At 42.7% G+C, this 18,283-nt stretch overlaps 1 long non-coding RNA gene and 1 other non-coding gene across 2 annotated transcripts; one reads left to right on the top strand and one right to left on the bottom strand.

Moving 5' to 3' along the window:
* Window positions 1-323: 323 nt before the first annotated feature.
* LOC132531039 (uncharacterized) lies at window positions 324-8,459 on the bottom strand. Its single transcript, XR_009543998.1, has 3 exons — window positions 8,357-8,459; window positions 995-1,185; window positions 324-735 (listed from the first exon to the last, which is right to left on the bottom strand). It is a non-coding gene; the product is annotated as an uncharacterized LOC132531039 (long non-coding RNA).
* A 7,823-nt stretch (window positions 8,460-16,282) lies between these two features.
* LOC132532008 (U6 spliceosomal RNA) lies at window positions 16,283-16,389 on the top strand. The gene has a single exon (XR_009544270.1). It is a non-coding gene; the product is annotated as a U6 spliceosomal RNA (small nuclear RNA).
* The last annotated feature ends 1,894 nt before the right edge of the window (window positions 16,390-18,283 follow it).

Raw genomic sequence — 18,283 nt, 5'->3', positions numbered from 1 at the left:
CAAACACAAGGTGAAGAAGCCAAGCTTCTCTCTGATGACCACGAGCCACGTTTGAAGAAAAAAGAAAGATCTTAAAGTGAAAAACTAGTATTGAATCTTTAGGAATCAATACATTTAAAACAGAACATGGGGGAACTTCCCCCGTGGTCCAGTGGGTAAGACTCTGCACTCCCCAACGCAGGGGGTCCGGGTTCGATCGTTGGTCAGGGAACTAGACCCCGCGTGCCGCAACTAAGACCTGGCGCAGCCTAAATAAATAAATATTTTAAAAAATAAATAAAACAAAACATGGGATGTCTGGTTATCCATTAGATCACTCGGGATTCACATGGAAAGGAAAAAATTTATTAAAGAACAGAACTTGAGAGCTGACAGGATACAACCTGAAATTATGACAATAAGCAAGAATCTGATAAATTTCATCCAGATAGCTGAGAACCGAATACAGTATTTCCCAAACCACCTATCATTTGCCCAAAAATAAAGAAACATCATTCTCATTTATCATTTGACTTAACATTGCATCGAGTAATATAATGAATGGGAATTTCTTAGCCAATAAAATGTCCTATATTTCTCAGCAATGCTTTCACATACTGCAAACTAATTAATTCAAAATCTGTTTTGTCTGGTCCCTTGTGTTCTCAGTTAATGAGATTTCATGCAGTCCATCCTGGTAACAGCTTCATGTCCCTTCTTCATTTCCTCCAATGCTTAGAGCCAAAGGGCTTCCAACTAAAAAAATAAAATAGAAAATATTCCTCAATTTTGATAAAATGCTGGATCTACATAATCAAATTTCATCAGAAAGATTCTGAGAAGGGGCCAACCACAAACCATTTCAATTTCAAATATTAAAATATTCAATATTTTAAAATTAAAATATTCTTTTAATTTCTCCATCATAAGTTTTGGAGTTATCAGACCAGGTCTCTGAATTTGAGTGTAGAAACCGTGGTCTCAGGATGAAGAGGGAGAGAATCGCAGAACTTACCCGGGTTGAATGGACTTCAGAACCATGAAGTCCAATAGGCTGGATTTCCAGAACAGGAAAGTGGCCGGTCCAGACCAGAAGTGATGCCCCAAACCAGGCAAGAAATGAATGATGGTTCTGGAGCTCACATTTTGGGGATGCCAGCGCACACTTCTGACTTCTGATTGATTTGGAAAGGTTTCCTGGAAAGGCTGGAATTTTGGTGGAAAAGGCAATGAGGAAAGATAAGAATTGGAAAGTAGACAACTGCTTTTTCAGACTTAACTAAATCTTTTAACTTTTTCTCCAAATTTGTATTCTTTGACCTTTTCAACAGGCCCAAGAAAGCGACATGCTGACACAATACCACATGTGCATGGTGGGTTCCGTCTGCCTAGAAGGAATAGAACACAATACGATCATGATCACAGGGCCACACAGACAAAGACAGCCATCAGAGCTGGTGTTAACCTGTGTACAATTACAGCTGCCATCTATGGAGCTCATTTTGGAAATATTAGACTACTCAAACTCTTTCCTAATAATTCTCAAAATAAATTTGGAAGGTAGATATTACTATTAGCTTTAGCAATCTAAAGTTAATCTAAATCCTCTTTTAACAGATGTGGAACATGACACTCAGACAGGTTAAGTCATTTGCTAATTTCCCACCAGCTCGAGAAAGACAGAAATGAGGTTCCTTGTGGATCTTCCTGAATTCATTTGTTTCCTCTCTCTCTCTCTCTCTCTCTCTCTCTCTCTCTCCAATTCTGCTTCTCCTACAAAGTCCAGATCTTTCAAGCTTGTGGGTTTCAGCCTGGCCCCAAGGCACTGAGAATTCACACTACCATCAAGACATCTTATGCAATTTTACTACAGCTGGTGTGGAAACTTTAAGATCCCTGGAGTACTGAAAATCACAGCTCAACAGAATATAGATGAGAGACAGAGAGAAAGCGAGACAGAGACAGAGAAAGAAGGGGGAGACTTAGATACGCAGAGAGATGAATTCATTGATATTTTAACAAAAAGAAAGCTAAAGGTGCCTCTCCCTCTGAAAGTTTCATGTCACCTCAATTCCTGGATCTGTCTCGTATGCCTTCCCTTTGAGGCTCCTGGTATGCCCTTCCAGGACTCAGATGACCCCCTGGCCCAGGACAGCTGCCCCTGGCTGCAGTTGGCACTGCCTGAAGCGGGTCAGCTGGGCAGGTAGGTGGGCACTCCATATGTCCTCAGCCCCTGCCAGCCCTGGGAGCTCCTCATGGGGACACAGATGCCCTGACCACCCTCTACTACATTAGCTCCTTTCACAGGGGACTGGATGGCTATTGGTGAGCATTTGTCTACCTCCTCCCATGGGGGCCGAGACTAACCCAGGTTACTTCCACCTGCTTCTCTTTTTTGCCACCCTCCCTACCTTCTGTTGTGCGCTGGCCAGTGGGAGTTCCTGGGAAGCCACACAGGCAGCGTCCTCTGTGCTCGTCATGCCAACCTTCATCAGAGCACATGCACTGGGGGCTCTTGGAGATGGGAGAGAAGCGGTAAGCTCTCAGAATGTCCTCCCTGGAGCCATTCTGGGGCAGGCTCACTTTCAGTGGTTTGCATGTTGTTCGCCACAGAAACCGTAAGATGGGCAAAGCAGAGAGCTATGGGCCTGAGTGGGAGCAGAGCACTCAGATCCCTCTGGCTCTCATTTCTTACTTACGATGACCCCAAGTAACCTCCACAGAGCACAGCTTGACGTGGCAGATCTAACCAAGCTTCTCCATTTTACTTATGAGAAAATAAGCCTCTGAAGAAGGAAGACCAGCCCAGGAGACACAGTGACGTTGGCTCAGCCTTGCCTCTCCATTGGCCTCTCGAGTCCCAATTCCTGTTCTTCCAGCCATCCTCCCTCATCCAAAAGAGATTTCGTAGAAGGTGGCGGTCCACCAGGTCACCTACTGCCCACTCAGGCACATCCTTCTTCATCCCACCTGCCTCTCACCAAGCTGTTTCTAGTGTGTGTAAGTGTGCATTTATGTGGAGACCATGGTCCATGTGCGAAGGTACATTTAGGTAAGTGACAAATTCCAGGATGGCAGTGCATTAGTCACAACCAATGAGGAGAAAATTATCACTGCGAAGTGCTCGCATCCCCTGCACTGGGCCAAAGGCCAACATGTAGCATTTACTAAGTATTACCTCATTGGGCTCAGTAGATGGTAAAGAGGTTTAAATCCAATTCAATAAAATATTTGATGTTAAGACTGAATCCCTAGGACTATAAATTCCAGTTAGTGGACCAGAAAGAGGTTACTCTGTATGTCCATACATCACTCACCTCCTCTCTCCACTATTATTGACAGCAATAGGTGTTGGAAAATCTTGGTGTTTTGAAGATACATCAACTTGTGTTCAAGCCCCAGCTTTGCTACTTTTAAGATGTGTGATCTCAAGATCATCAGTTCTCTTATGTATAAAATAGAGACAATAATACATACTTGCCAGGTTGTTGGATTTAAAATGGGTAAAGTTTATAGAATCTACCTAGCACATGACAACTGCTCGATAAATGGTAGCTATTACTACTATATTAGCAGCCTTTACATGTTAGTGGTACTGCTTAATACTTATTAAAGCAAATACGTATCATTACAGCTAATAAGTATTTAGTGCTATGTACATGCCAAGCATTTTGGTACATCTTAGGTAAATTTCAAAGAAGAACTCCTGCCGTCAAAATAACTCAAAAGACAGCTGAAGAGAAACATTAATATATATCCTAACACTAAAATAATTTCAAATGGATTATAAAATAGAAGCAAATAGAAGAAAATCAGGATATTAAATTTTTTTTAATTTATCTTGGAAATGAGAAAAACTTTCAAAGCAAAACAAGAAAGGCAGAAGCACACAGATGTTTATAGCAGCTTTACTCATAATTGCAAAAACTTGGAAGCAACCAAGATGTCCTGCAGTAAGTGAGTGGAGAAATAAACTGTGGTGCATTCACACAATGAAATATTCTTCAACACTAAAGAGATATAATCTATCAAGCCATGAAAATACATGAAGGAAACTTAAACGCATATTACCAGTGAAAGAAGCCAATATGAAAAGACTACCTACTGTATGATTCCAACTATATGACATTCTAGAAAAGGCAAAACTGTGGAGATAGAAAGAAAGATCAGGCATTGTCACAAGTCGGGGTAGAAGGCGGGTGGGGAGAAGAAGAGGTAGAACACAGAGGATTTTTATGGCAGCGAAACTATTCCGATTAATACCGTGACGGTGTATATGTGTCATCATACATTTGTCCAAAGCCATGGAATGTATAACTCCAAGAACGGAGCCTGTTGTAAACTGTGGACTTGATGTGATCATGATGGTCGACAGAGGCCCCTTGGTTGTCACAAATGGACCACTCTGGCGGGGGATGCTGATGATGGTGGAGGCTGTGCCTGTGTGGAGGCAGGAGGATTATGTGAGCAGCCTCTGTGCCCACCTCTCAATATCGCTGTGAACCAAAAACTTCTCTGAAAATATAATGTGTTTAAGAAAAAAAAACAGACAGAAGCTATTGAGGAACAAGAAAAGAAAAGGGCTTTGATGAGAGCTCTTAACTCGTGAAGCTGTTTTCAGAGAGATTATTCCTGTAACTGGGAAGAGGCTACAGTGGCTTCGTTTTTCCATGGAAAACACGGGAAAGAGGACAAGGGGACAGAGAGTGAGAGAGAAACACAGGGTCACTTCAGAGGAGGAACATCAGGGACCATGATCACAGACATCCAGGACCGCACGGGCAAAGCATCCCGGACTCCAAGGACGGAAGGGCCGTTGACCACATGGACCTGAGTCGGCCTGACGGGAGGTGAGGCTGAGGTTCAGCTGTGTCAGAGCTGCGGGTGAAAGAGGCCGGCAGTACAAAGGAAATTCAAGTCTGCAGCTACGGTTCAGGAATAAGATGTACTTTTGTCTGCAAAAAGAGAAAAAGGAACCTTAGAACCCCAAGAACTGTCTTCAGAGGTCCCCAGAGGAGGGGTGGAGCTTCCCGTGGGCCCCTCGAGAGGTGAATTGAAGTAGGGGCTGGAAAAGAACCCCCGGCAGGTCCGGCCTCAGTGTGGGTTGCAGACTTATGTGCAGGGGGCTCTACTTCTTTGTGGGGCGCTGTGAGCGTGTTCCAGCTTCCGGGGGAGGAGAGAGGGCCAGCGGGCAGCAGGAGAGGAGGTGTGCTTGTGGTTCCTCCTTAACCTAACTTAACCTTGTGGGGAGTGAGCGCTAACGACACAGTTTGGGGTCATCCCAGCAGAGGTGAGTGGAACCAACAGGGGAGCAGGGGAGCTCATGAGAAAGGAGAGGGGGTCCCAGGGCCAGGCACCTCACCTACATCAGCACCTACAGTCTCCTAGCTTAAAAGTAGAAATCACTGGTGATATCAGTGTACACAGAGGCCCTGAGTTCTCACTTCTGTGTAAGTCAGCATCCCGGCCAACTCACACAGTGGACGTTTCCGACGCCAACACTGCCTCAAGGGAAGGCCGGGTGATCAGATCAGAGCGTGCAGTTTGGTGTAATGGATTAGAGCAAGAGTTCCCCGTATGGGCTGAAATCTCAGCTCATAAAATTACCCTCGCCAGATGGGAGGGCTAAGAGGGAACGTAGAGATCTTGCACTGAAGGCGGCAGAGCGAGAGCTTAAAGCCAGAAGATGGAGCCAGCCTGCTCGGATTTGAATTCCGGCCCTACCAGGCACTAGCTTGCGGCCCTGAGCAAGCTGCTTCACCCTCCCGCGGCTTCCCTTCCCCACCAGCAAAATGCCGATAATAGTATGACCTACCTCAGGGGGCCGCCTGCAGAATTAACCAAGTTAATGTCTGTAGAGTGCTTATAACCACAACTGGCCGGAAATAAGACCTATAGAAATGTTACTTAAATAAATGTAACATTACTCCCCCCTTTACCGATGAGAGAAGGGCAGGCTGAAGCGGGAGCGTGATTTCCCCAAGTTTGTTCAGATGCTCTGTGTTCTTCGGGTCCTGGACCCTGGTCTCCAGATGCTCCGTCCACCACCCACGTGGCCTGGGAGCCAACAGGGCCGCACAGAGGGCCTGCAGATTCCGGAAGGGCCCCCGTTGTCCCGCCCCACACTGTCACAGCCTGACCTGCCACCGTGTCCCCTTCTGGCGGGGTCTGACCAGGCCACACAGAGGAAGCCACTGAGGTCTCTGGAGTTCCAGCACTTCCCATCATATCAAATACCATTTCACTTTCCATTTCCTCAAGGGAGGGAGGGAAAGAGAGAAAGACGATATCGCTCGTACTCCCCTACTTCACAGTTTTGCTGTGACAATACAAAGGGATAAGATATTTTACATGGTAAAGAGGGCTACATAAATGTCAAATAGGGAAAAAAATGGGATGCATAGGGCTGCCTTCCAGTGAGAACTTAGGAATCCTATTAATTAAAAAGACTCGCATGACTTTGCCCCATCTGACTTCACTCTAGATAATTCATATACGCGGACCCAGAGCAGCCGAGCTCTTCTGGGAAATATGATAAAAACCCGTGGTCTCTGCCAGGAAGGCTTCAGTCTGTGGAGAGAGACGGCCATTTCCTGCTGAGGGCTTTTCCTCCAGTGCTCGTAACTGGTGCTCATCCAGTCGGGCTTCACCGTCCTCAGGGAACGCTCATCACATTTACGATACACAGTTCACTCCTTTAAGGAGAGGCTGAACGTAATCTGTGCCTGAATCATTTTTGAGTCCCCGCTACTTCAGGGCCCTCTCTACCTGCCGAGGGCGGCTCCCTCCACGTGCCTGTCTGTCAGCACCAAGGCCTCGGATTTGCTGAACTTGCCGGTCCTTGCCCTCCACGGTGGAAGACACAACCCTCGGAGTTGTAGACTCATCCGCTGCCTGGTTGATGCAGCTCCCATGGCCTCCTTCTTATTCCTCGTACACGTCAAGAATCCTCCTATCACCTCAGGGCCTTGGCACGTGCAGTCACTCCTGATAAGCGCACGGCTGGAACGTCTCACTTCTTCCAGGCATTCAAGTATCTCTTTAGCAGAGCAATCTCCTCACACCACCCAAGTTAAAACCTCAACCTTCTCCCCAGCCTGACTCTCCCTATCTACTGCACATATTTTAATTTTGTCTGTGGCACGAACACCACCAGGGCACTAACGTCGTATGTATTTATTTGTTTTTTATCTGTGTTTCTGACCTCCAGAGAGGAGGGATAGTGTCTGTGTTTATCTAAGACCTGTGTGCTCACAACAGCTACCAGAGTAACTGACACTTAGAAGATACTCTGTCAATGGGTAACAAGTCTCTCAGTATAGAAGAGGAGGTTTTCTCCTAGAAAGTCAAGGAGAGCAGGGGACAGAACAAGGATCTACAGTCAGAAGGTGGAGTCCAGGCTCTATTCGTTATTACCTGGGGGCATTCAGTGAAGTCGTATAACCTCTCCTCCTTCATCTATAAAGTGATATAAAGTCTCACCCAATCCTACATAGGATGGACTGAGACAACTTATAAAGGGACCATTTGTAACTAACAAAGAGCTATACAAATCAAAGCTGTACAAATCTGGGTATATTTGTTTTTCAGTTTTCATCTTTGGTTTTGATTTAATTATATATTTAGATTGAACGGTCACTGGGACTGGCTTTGCTGCCACCTGAGGCCTTCAAGTACAGTGCTTAGGGGCCCTCGCTGGTTCCAGGATCAGGCAAACATAGCATGATTCCTGGCTCCACCATTAACTAGCCCTGTGACCTCGGGCTGGTTAAATCACTTCAAAATAGATATAAGTTTATAACAGTATTATGATTCATAGATTTAATGTGAACAATATGTGCAATAATGCATGTGAGACTCTTAGCAGATGTTTAGGGTTAATATTTTTATTGACTAAAGTGGTTTCTCTTTCTAAGGGAGATAATTCTCTGTTGGAAACATTTGGTTTTTAAATACAAATGGAAAGAGGCCTTCCTGAAAGTTTTTCATTTTTGAAACATGATCTCTTGTGCTGGGTGATGGGGTAAATGCTTAAGCTCATGTCACCTAGATAGCAAAAGTATAGCTCTTAACTCTCAATTTTTGTCTATTAATAAAATTAAATAATAAGCTGCCATTGTTATTGACTTTATATACATATATATATTTACCACTGCCATGCTTAAATTCGTGGGCAAATCAGCTCTGTGTTTTGGCAGTCTCTCCTGTGGAAAAGAGTGTTTATGTTTATAATCTTCCAGAGCTGGAAAGGCTCAGTTTGCCAGCTCTGGAAATGACTCAGCAGTGAATACTAATAGGTGTGCTTCCCTTTGAGCCCACAGATTTGTGAAAGTCAGAATGTGCTCAGCAAGACAGAAGAAGGAAGTAGGGAATTAACCTTAACTTGGTGCCTTTTCTGGGCCAGGACCAGCAGCTCCTCTTCCTTGTATCATCTCATTTCATTCTCACATCAGATCTCTGAGGGAAATGATGACGTCCTTGATGGAGAAATGAGAAAATAAAGTCACACTGAAGTTAAGTAACTTGTCCACAGAGCTAATAAAAGCCAAAACCCAAATCCTGACAAGCGGGATATTTGTTCCTCGGTTTGACAAATACTTATTTTGCATCTATTATATGCCAGGCACTGTCCTAGGCACTGGGATTAAAGCAATGAGAAAAAGAAAGCCTCTGCCTTCATAGAGGGCACATTCTAGTGCAAAAGTACAGGTAAACACGCACATACTATACACAGAGATATAGCTATAAGTATGGGTGTGGACATAGAGATATGGTTATGAGTACAGATATATAGTTATGGGTATGGATATAAATGTGATAGTTGTAGACAAACACACAGGCACGGACACAGACATGGAGAGACACAGGTAGTCATGAGTTAGCGCTAAGTGGAAGAGGATGATGAAAGGTATTTCAGATCAAGTAATGTGGAAGGCCTTTTAGGAGAAATACCAAAAAGAGACTTAAAGGAAGACCCGTGAGTGTGATGAACAAGGTGACTTTTAAGGATCACACTGGGTGCTGCACAAAGAGCAGGCTATAGGGGACAGCAGAGTGTCAGCAGAAACACCAGGGTCGAGGTTACCGCTGCAGTTCTTAGGAGGAAAACAGAGGTTCCACTGAGCGGGAGTGACAACTGCATCCTCCTTAGTCACACTGTAAGTCACACTAGACTCCCCTAAGGAATTTAAAGGTAATTTTTTACAGAAGACTAATTTACCTAGACGTTTTGTGGGAACCAACACACAGTGTAACACATTACATACCAACACCAGGCTTTCCCAAGTTATTAAAACAGTAACAAAATGGTATAAAAACAACAAACCCTGTGTTACAATCTTGTTAAAAATTATAAGGGATTTAGGGTCATAGGTGAATTCCATTCATTATGCAATTATGAAACTATGGCCAATGGAAGTGGAGGGCCCTTGGTCCTCTTCCAGCCTGATGGTTTTGGTTTGCAAACAGAGAGAGTAACTTACGCACGGTCACAGAGCCACACAGTTGGGAATGACACCTACGTCCGCTTACAGCCAGAAGTGCTTTCACTCATTACTTCACTTATATTTATGCACAAAAAAGTGGAAGATGATACATCTTTTCATTAAAAGAGTGGCCACCATCAGATTTGTGGTTACCAGAGGCAGAGGAGGGGGGAGGGGAATAGGATAAAAGTGGTAAAAAGGTACAAACTCCCAGCTGTAAGATACGTAAGTACTAGGGATGTGACGTACAACACAATAAATATAATTAACACTTCCGTACGTTATAAATGAAGGTTGTCCAGAGAGCAAATCCTAGGAGCTCTCATCACAAGGAAAAACATTTTTCTATTTATTTAATTTTATCTCTATAAGAGATGATGGATGGGACTTCCCTGGTGGCGCAGTGGTTAAGAATCCGCCTGCCGATGCAGGGGACACGGGTTCGAGCCCTGGTCCGGGAAGATCCCACTTGCTGCAGAGCAACTAAGCCCATGCGTCACAACTACTGAGCCTGCACTCTACAGCCCGCGTGCCACAACTACTGAAGCCTGCGCACCTAGAGCCCATGCTCTGCAACAAGAGCCTGTGCTTCGCAACAAGAGCCCGTGCTCCACAACAAGAGAAGCCACCGCAATGAGAAGCCCGTGCACCACAAAGAAGAGTAGCCCCCGCTCGCCACAACTAGAGAAAAGCCCACGCACAGCAATGAAAACCCAACGCAGCCAAAACATAAATAATAAATAAATTAATTTTTAAAAAAGAGAGAGATAATGGATATTCACTAAACTTCTTGTGATAATCATTTCATGATGTATCAAGTCAAATCATTATGCTGTATACTTTAAACATATACAGCGCTGTGTGTCAATTATATCTCAATAAAAATGGAAGGGAAAAAAAAGAATGATCACAGTTTTTATACATGCATCTCCACATTCCCCAACACTAAGCCTAACACTCACTTTTAATGAAGCTCTCCTCGGGTAGAAATAGACCAGAACTGCTAGTCAGACTATTCAGGGGTAAGGGGAAAACTCCTTCTTGAAAGTTCTGACTAGAGAAAATGTTGAAAAATCTTTTATGGCTTCAAAAAGCACTCATTGGTTAATGGCCTCGCTTTGTTTTTTTTTTTTAAAAACTTCAGAATAGAAAATTTGGGTGTGTGCGTATGGTTGTTTTTTCAGTTAAAACTCAGAAAATATTCTTTCCTACCTCAAAGATGAGCACAAAATGCATTGTTTGTAAGAGCTTACAGACCGGGTTCAGCCAGAAGTGAAATATGAGAACTCCCTCAAATGCCTTATTATTCTAGAGAAACGGGACACACCCTCAATTATGGCAAAATAAGTACAGCCACTAATGTCATGCATGTTAATAAAACTTTTGGAGACTTCACAGGAAAGTTTATAGTGTGTTTTTTAAACCATGGTATTTTGGTGATTGGTCAGTAATTACCAGCTCTTGGACCATGCTGAATCCATTAGCCATACCCTACATAAGCAATGCTTTTTGCATCTAGAGTAATACAAGGAGGGGAGCTGGGGTGGGGAGGTTTTAAGAGCAAGTAAACAAGGACACATAAAAGCCCCAGAATATTTCTTAATGCCAGATCTCAAATCATAAACATCAGAGGGAGGAAAATATATGCATACATATACATGTACAAAAACATATATGTAGGTATGTGTCTATAATATTTATGGCATCAGATATGCTGACCAAATCTATTGCATTATAAAGAGCACAAGAAAAAGAACTGGGCAACATTTCTATTTTTGCATCTGCTACTAGCAAATTCTCCAACCTGGGTAGGGCAGGTCTCTGGGCCTCATTTTCCAGAGCTATTAAAGAAAGAGATGGAGTTCTCTGATCACTAAGGTCTTCTTTTGAAAATGTTTCTGACCCCAGGGCTGTGTTTAGAATTCTTGCAGCAAGAAATTAGCCACTTTTCAATACTTGCTACTTTGACCTAGAAATGTTCCAGGTTTGTCCTTTGTTCTCCCATTAGAGCATACATTTAAATAAAAATGAAAGGAAAAAAAAAGAAAGGAACCACCGTTGTTTATCCAAGCACAGTTTGTGTGTAATGAAGGGAGTGATTATCTCGGCAAAAAGAACAGCTCCTCCCTCAATGTTTAAAATTAGCACTTCTCCTCCCTCTAGTGGAAATGCCATGTACTTACTCTAAACGAAATTGATTTGTTTTCATCAAACAAAACAGAGAAAAAGAGCTAGCATGACTGAGTCCTAATACGGGATCAAACAAACACAATTTGCTACAGTGTTGTCCCACACAAATGTCTTAAATATTTCACTTGTTTAAAACAATTCAAGATTAACAATGAAAGCCTGCAAAGTAGGTTTAGACCCACCCAGGGTCTGCAAATGAAATACATGGGTCCAAGTTAGATATTTTGTATTTAATTTATGCCCCCAAGAATGTTAAAATCAGTTCACTTATGAAAATTACAGTCACTAAACAGGACAAGTGAAGCAAACCCTAAGACAGGAGGGCTAAAGACAGGGCTTTTGGGCAAGAAATGTCCATTTCAATCCAGTTTACGTGTAGGTACTTATTTTATGTATCTTCTGATTCCATCTCTGTGAAACCTTTCTTGACTCCCCAGGCAAAGTAAATTGTGCCCTGACTTGTCGTAAACACCTCCTCCAGCCACAGAAAGCACGTCGACAATGGTGTGTGTGCATGTCCACCTCCCATCTGGACAGGGAGCCCCTTACAGGAAGCTTCTCACCCTCCTTGTGTTTCTCTTCCGGTTGGAGAATCGAGTGACACAGCTGGAGAGACTGTGACTTCAAAGGCACTCACATTCAATTGACTCAAAATCACTGTGCTGAAAAGTTATTTTTTCTTTAAGATAAAATCAAATAACACTGTGCAGGCTCCATTCAGCCTGCTAGCCAATCCAACCGGAGCCCTGGTTGGTCCTCTTTCCCAAGTAAGAACTGTAATAAGATCTACACACCCTAAAGAGTGAACAAGGTAAAGGACGGTCACTAAGGAGGTCGGCTGGATGTCTGCAGCAGTAATTCAGAAGATGAGAGCTTCACTCAATGCGATCACACCAATCATGTGTAGCTAATCTTCCACACCAATCATGAGCCACTGCCAGGCATCACCAGAATCTGAGGGGAGCATCCTACCTGGAAGGTGCAAATAAAACAAACAGAGCAACCGAAATGTCCATCAACAGATGAATGGATAAAGAAGATGGGGTCTATATAGACAATGGAATATTACTCAGCCATAAGAAAGAATGAAGTAACGTCATTTGCAGCAATACAGATGCTCCTAGGCATGATCATTACTAAGGAAAGTAAGTCAGAGAAAGACAAATACCATATGATATCACTTATATGCGGAATCTTTAAAAAATGATACAATGAACTTATTTACAGAACAGAAATAGACTCAAAGACACTGAAGACAAATTTATGGTTACTGAAGGGGAAGGGGGGGAGGGATAAATCAGGAGTTTGGGATTAACAGAAACACACTACTATATATAAAATAGATAACCAACAAGGACCTACTGTATAGCACAGGGAACTATACTCAATATCTGTAATAACCTATAGTGGAAAAGAAACTGAAAAAAGAATATATATATACACACACACATATACATATATATGACTGAATCACTTTGTTGTACACCTGAAACACTGTAAATCAACTAAACATTAATTTTTAATTAATTTTTAATTAATTTTAAATTAAAATTATAAAATTTTAATTTTATAATTAAAAAACAAATAAATAAAAATTCACCGTAGAGGAAATGGAGATTTTGCATGAGGAACTTTAAACAAAGCCATCACTAAAGTCTCAGAATAGTAAGTAAAGACACTGCATCCAATAAAAAAGAAAAGATATTATTTTAAAAAGAATATTTAGGGCTTCCCTGGTGGCGCAGTGGTTGGGGGTCTGCCTGCCGATGCAGGGGACACGGGTTCGTGCCCTGGTCTGGGAGGATCCCACATGCCACAGAGCAGCTGGGCTCGTGAGCCATGGCCACTGAGCCTGCGCTTCCGGAGCCTGTGCTCCGCAATGGGAGAGACCACAACAGTCAGAGGCCCGTGTACCGAAAAAAAAAAAAAAAATTTAGATAACAAGAGAAAGAAAGGAAGAAAGAAAAAATGGTAGAGAGTGGAAGCTTTTAGAACTTAGAAACGAGAGCAGAAATGAAAGTCTTCGTAAAAGAGTTGAAAAACAAGTTGAAAACACAAAGTTGAAAAAATATTATAAAATGTAGTAAAGGTCTAAAAAGGAAATATGTGAGAGAAAAGACAAGAAAATTGGAAAAGCAGTCCAATATGTCCAACATCTGAATAGCAGACAATACAGAAAGAGAGAAAAGAAAAAAAGTGAGGAGTGGAATTCGTCAAAGAAACAAGCCAAGAAAATTTCCAAGAATTCAACGACTTGAGTTACCAGACCCATCAAGGGCCCAGTGAAAATGGGTGAAAACAGATCCACATCAAATTACACTGTTGTGAAATTCAGAACCCAGTGGGCAGATGGAAGATTCTATTTGCTTTCTAAGGGGAAAAAACTGAAGTGTGAGATGGTGAGGTGCGTGTCCCCCAGTTTCCTGTCTCCAGGCTTTAACACAGAGCCACAGCTCAGTGCGGGGGACATGGGGAGCATCCATCTCCTCTGAACTAACCTGGAACAAGGTCAGGTTAAACCAGACTGGGCAGAATGATTAAGCAGAGGAGGTCTTAACATCTACTTTCTTGACTGTTCTCTGTTCCAGGACATTTGAATACGCCCTCAGAGTATGTGGCCCCTGGGGGTGGGTCCAGTGCCCATGAAACTAGAGCTGGAGGGGGACTGTGGGTGGGCCTGCATGGAAGGATGACACTCAAGAGATCCCAGCACCAAGGAGACCCAAGCCGAGGTCAAGTTCGACAGAAACAGCCACAAGAAACAAATTTCAATTGCCTACGTGGGCGGGGCAATCCACATCCAGTTAGAGAGAGGATGATGTGACCATAGACCCACCCTCCGCTCAGCCCCAAGGTTGCCTAAATTGACACTTTTGGCCCCAGGCAGATGCCATTCTGGGGAGAGGCCAGCATGGCCTTTGAAGACTGAGAAATCTGAGATCCTGATCTCTCTAAAAAAAAGCAGGCATCACCTAAAGGGCCTGTTAAAAGATCAAATGATATTAAGGCTTAAACCTGATAGGACTAAATATTTTTGTGTCTAGGGACCAGTTAGGCTGCTCATGAGAAAGACCAGATTATTTATAGGCAATATAAAGGGACAGTGTTTCTTCCTAGTTGTAGATTGCAGCTGTAGGCTGAATGAGTTTCATGAAATTCCCATGCTTTTAAAGTGAGAGAAAAGGAAAAAAAACAACCTTCCTGGGGAAAAAAAAAAGGCCAACATGATTTCTCCTCTCCCTGTTCATACTAAGAAAACAAGTATATGAACAAAGTTGCATTTACAGAAGCCTGAAGATTAAATGAGTCTGCTAGTGGATATATGGGCCCATGTGAGGCATAGCTTAGTGCCTGACCTCTGCGTTCAAAATTCAAAGAGAAAGAACAGCTTGAATGTGAAACAAACCAAAGACATAAAAGGCCCCGTCTCCCAGCATACCTGAAGCCATACTTCTGCTCTACGTGGAGTTTCCATTCTGAATCAGCCAAACTTGTGTTGGTTAAAAGGGTTTTAGCTATATCCTCAGTTGTTGCTGAAATTTAAATCACTGGCTATCACTGAGAGAAAAGTATTTTTGATAATTTACACCTTCTCAGGTGCATTCCGCTTAGCATTTCATTAAAAGGATTTACCCAAATGTATTTAATCAGTACATATTATACCTAAGCACACATTATGCATACACGCACACCTCGGAGATATTGCAGACTCAAATAAGTGAGTATCACAATAAAGCCAGTTACATAAATTGTTCGGTTTCCCAGGACATATAAAAGTGTGTTTATACTATGTTGTAGTTTGTTAAGTGTGCAATAGAATTCTATCTGAAAAAGCAATATACAGACCTTAATTTTAAAGAGCTTTATTGCTAAAAATGTTAACCCTCATTTGAGCCTTCAGTGAGTCTAATTTTTTGCTGGTGGAGGGTCCTACCTCCACGCTGGTGTGCTGACTGATCAGGGTGGTGTTTGCTGAAGGCTGGGGTGGCTGCAGAAATTTCTTAAAATGAGACAGGAATGAAGTTTGCTGCATGGATTGACTCTTCCTTTCATGAACCATTTCTCTGTAGCATGCAATTCTGTTCAATAGCATTATACCCACAAGAGAACTTCTTTCAAGATTGGAGTCAATGCTCTCCAATGCTGTCACTGCTTTATCAGCTAAGACCATGTAATATTCTAAACCTTTTGTTGTAGTTTCAACAGTCTTCACAGCATCTTCACCAGGAGTAGAGTCCATCTCAAAAAACACTTTCTTTGCCCACCAATAGAAGTAGCTCTTCATCTACTCAAGTTTTACCATGAGATTGCAGTAATTCAGACCCATCCTCAGGCCCCACTTCTAATTCTAGTTCTCTTGCTGTGTCCACCACATCCTAAGATGCTTCCCCCTCTGACGTTCTAAACCCCTCAAAGACATCCATGCAGGTTGGAACCAACTTCTTCCAAACCCCTGTGAATGTGGGTGTTTTGGCCTCTTCCCGTTACTCATGAATGTTCTTAATGGCATCGAGAATGGTGAGTTCTTTCCAGAAGGTTTTCAGTTTACTTTGCCCAGATCCATCAGAGAAATCACTGTCTATGGCAACTATAGCCTTATGAAATGTATTCCTTAAATAATAAGACTTGTGCTCGCTTTGGCAACACATATACTAAAATTGGAACGATACAGAGAAGATTAGCATGGCCCCTGCGCAAGGATGACATGCAAATTCGTGAAGCGTTCCATATTTTTGATGTGGCACATATACACAATGGAACATTACTCAGCCATAAAAGAAACGAAATTGAGTTATTTGTAGTCAGGTCGATGGACCTAGAGTCAGTCATACAGAGTGAAGTAAGTCAGAAAAACAAATATGCTAACACATATATAAGGAATCTAAAAAAAAAAAAAATGGTCATGAAGAACCTAGGGGCAAGACTGGAATAAAGAGGCAAACCTACTAGAGAATGGACTTGAGGATACAGGGAGGGGGAAGGGAAAGCTGGGACGAAGTGAGAGAGTGGCATGGACATATATACACTACCAAATGTAAAATAGGTAGCTAGTGGGAAGCAGCCACATAGCACAGGGAGATCAGCTCGGTGCTTTGTGACCACCTGAGGGGTGGGATAGGGAGGGTGGGAGGGAGGGAGACACAAGAGGGAAGAGATATGGGGACAGATGTATATGTATAACTGATTCACTTTGTTGTAAAGCAGAAACTAATACACCATTGTAAAGCAATTATACTCCAATAAAGATGTTAAAAAATAAATAAATAATAAGACTTGAAAGTCTCCTTGATCCATGGGCTGCAGAATGGATGTTGTGTTAGCAGGCATGACAACAACATTCATCTCATTGTACAGCTCCATCAGAGCTCTTTGGATAACCAGATTTACTGTCAATGAGCATAAATTTTATTTTATTTTATGTGATTTTTTTTTTTTTGGCCAAGCCACGTGGCTTATGGGATAGTAGTTCCCCGACCAGGGACTGAACCTGGGCCCACAGCAGTGAAAGCACCAAGTCTTAACCACTGGACTGCCAGGGAATTCCCAGCAGTAATATTTTGAAAGATTTTTCCTGAGTAGTAGATCTCAACAGTAGGCTTAACATATTCAGTAAACAGATGATCTGTCATCCAGGCTTTGTTGTTCCATTTACAGAGCACAGGCAGAATAGATTTAGCATAATTCTTAAGGGCCCTGGGATTTTCAGAGTGGTAAATAAATATTGGCTTCAACTTCAAGTCACCAACTGCATGAGCCCCTAAAAAGAGTCAGCCTGTCCTTTGGAGTTTTGAAGCCAGGCATTGACTTCTCCTCTCCAGCTATGAAAATCCCAGATGACATCTTCTTTCAATAGAAGGCTGTTTCATCTACATTGAAGATCTGTTGTTTCATAGAGCCACTGTCATTAATTGTCTTAGTTAAATCTGGATAACTTGCTGCAGCTTCTACATCAGCACTTGCTGCTTCACTTTGCACTTTGCTGTTATGCAGACATGGCTTCTTTCCTTAAACCTCATGAACCAACCTCTGCTAGCTTCAAAGTGTTCTTCTGCAGCTTCCTCGTCTCTCTCAGCCTTCATAGAATTGAAGAGAGTTAGGGCCTTCCTCTGGATTAGGCTTTGGTTCAAGGGAATGTTGTGGCTGGTTTGATCTTCCATCCAGACCGCTCACACTGTCTCTGTAGCAGCAAGACAGCTGTTTTGCTTTCTTCTCCTTCATGTATCCACTGGAGTAGCACTTTTAATTTCCTTCAAGAACTTCTCTTTTTTTGCATTCATAACTTGGCTGTTGGTACAAGAGGCCTAGTTTTTGACCTATCTTGGCCTTTTGACATGGCTTCCTCACTAAGCTTCATCCTTTCTAAATTTTGATTTAAAGTGAGAGACACGCAACTCTTCCTTTCACTTGAACACTTAGAGGCCATTGCAAGGTTATTAATTGGCCTGATTTCAATAATTTTGTGTCTCAGGCAATAGGGAGGCCCAAGGAAAGGGAGAGAGATAAGGGAAAGGCCAGTGAGTGGAGTAATCACATCAGACACAACATTTACTGATTAAGTTCACTGTCTTGTGTGGGTGTGGTTTGTGGCATCCCAAAACAATGACAATAATAACCTCAAAGATCACTGA

Source organism: Lagenorhynchus albirostris, chromosome 13, assembly GCF_949774975.1.
Source record: "Lagenorhynchus albirostris chromosome 13, mLagAlb1.1, whole genome shotgun sequence".
Taxonomy (NCBI): Eukaryota; Metazoa; Chordata; class Mammalia; order Artiodactyla; family Delphinidae; genus Lagenorhynchus; species Lagenorhynchus albirostris.
The sequence above is the reverse complement of the archived record's forward strand: the minus strand, read 5'-3'. Positions and strand labels throughout refer to the sequence as shown.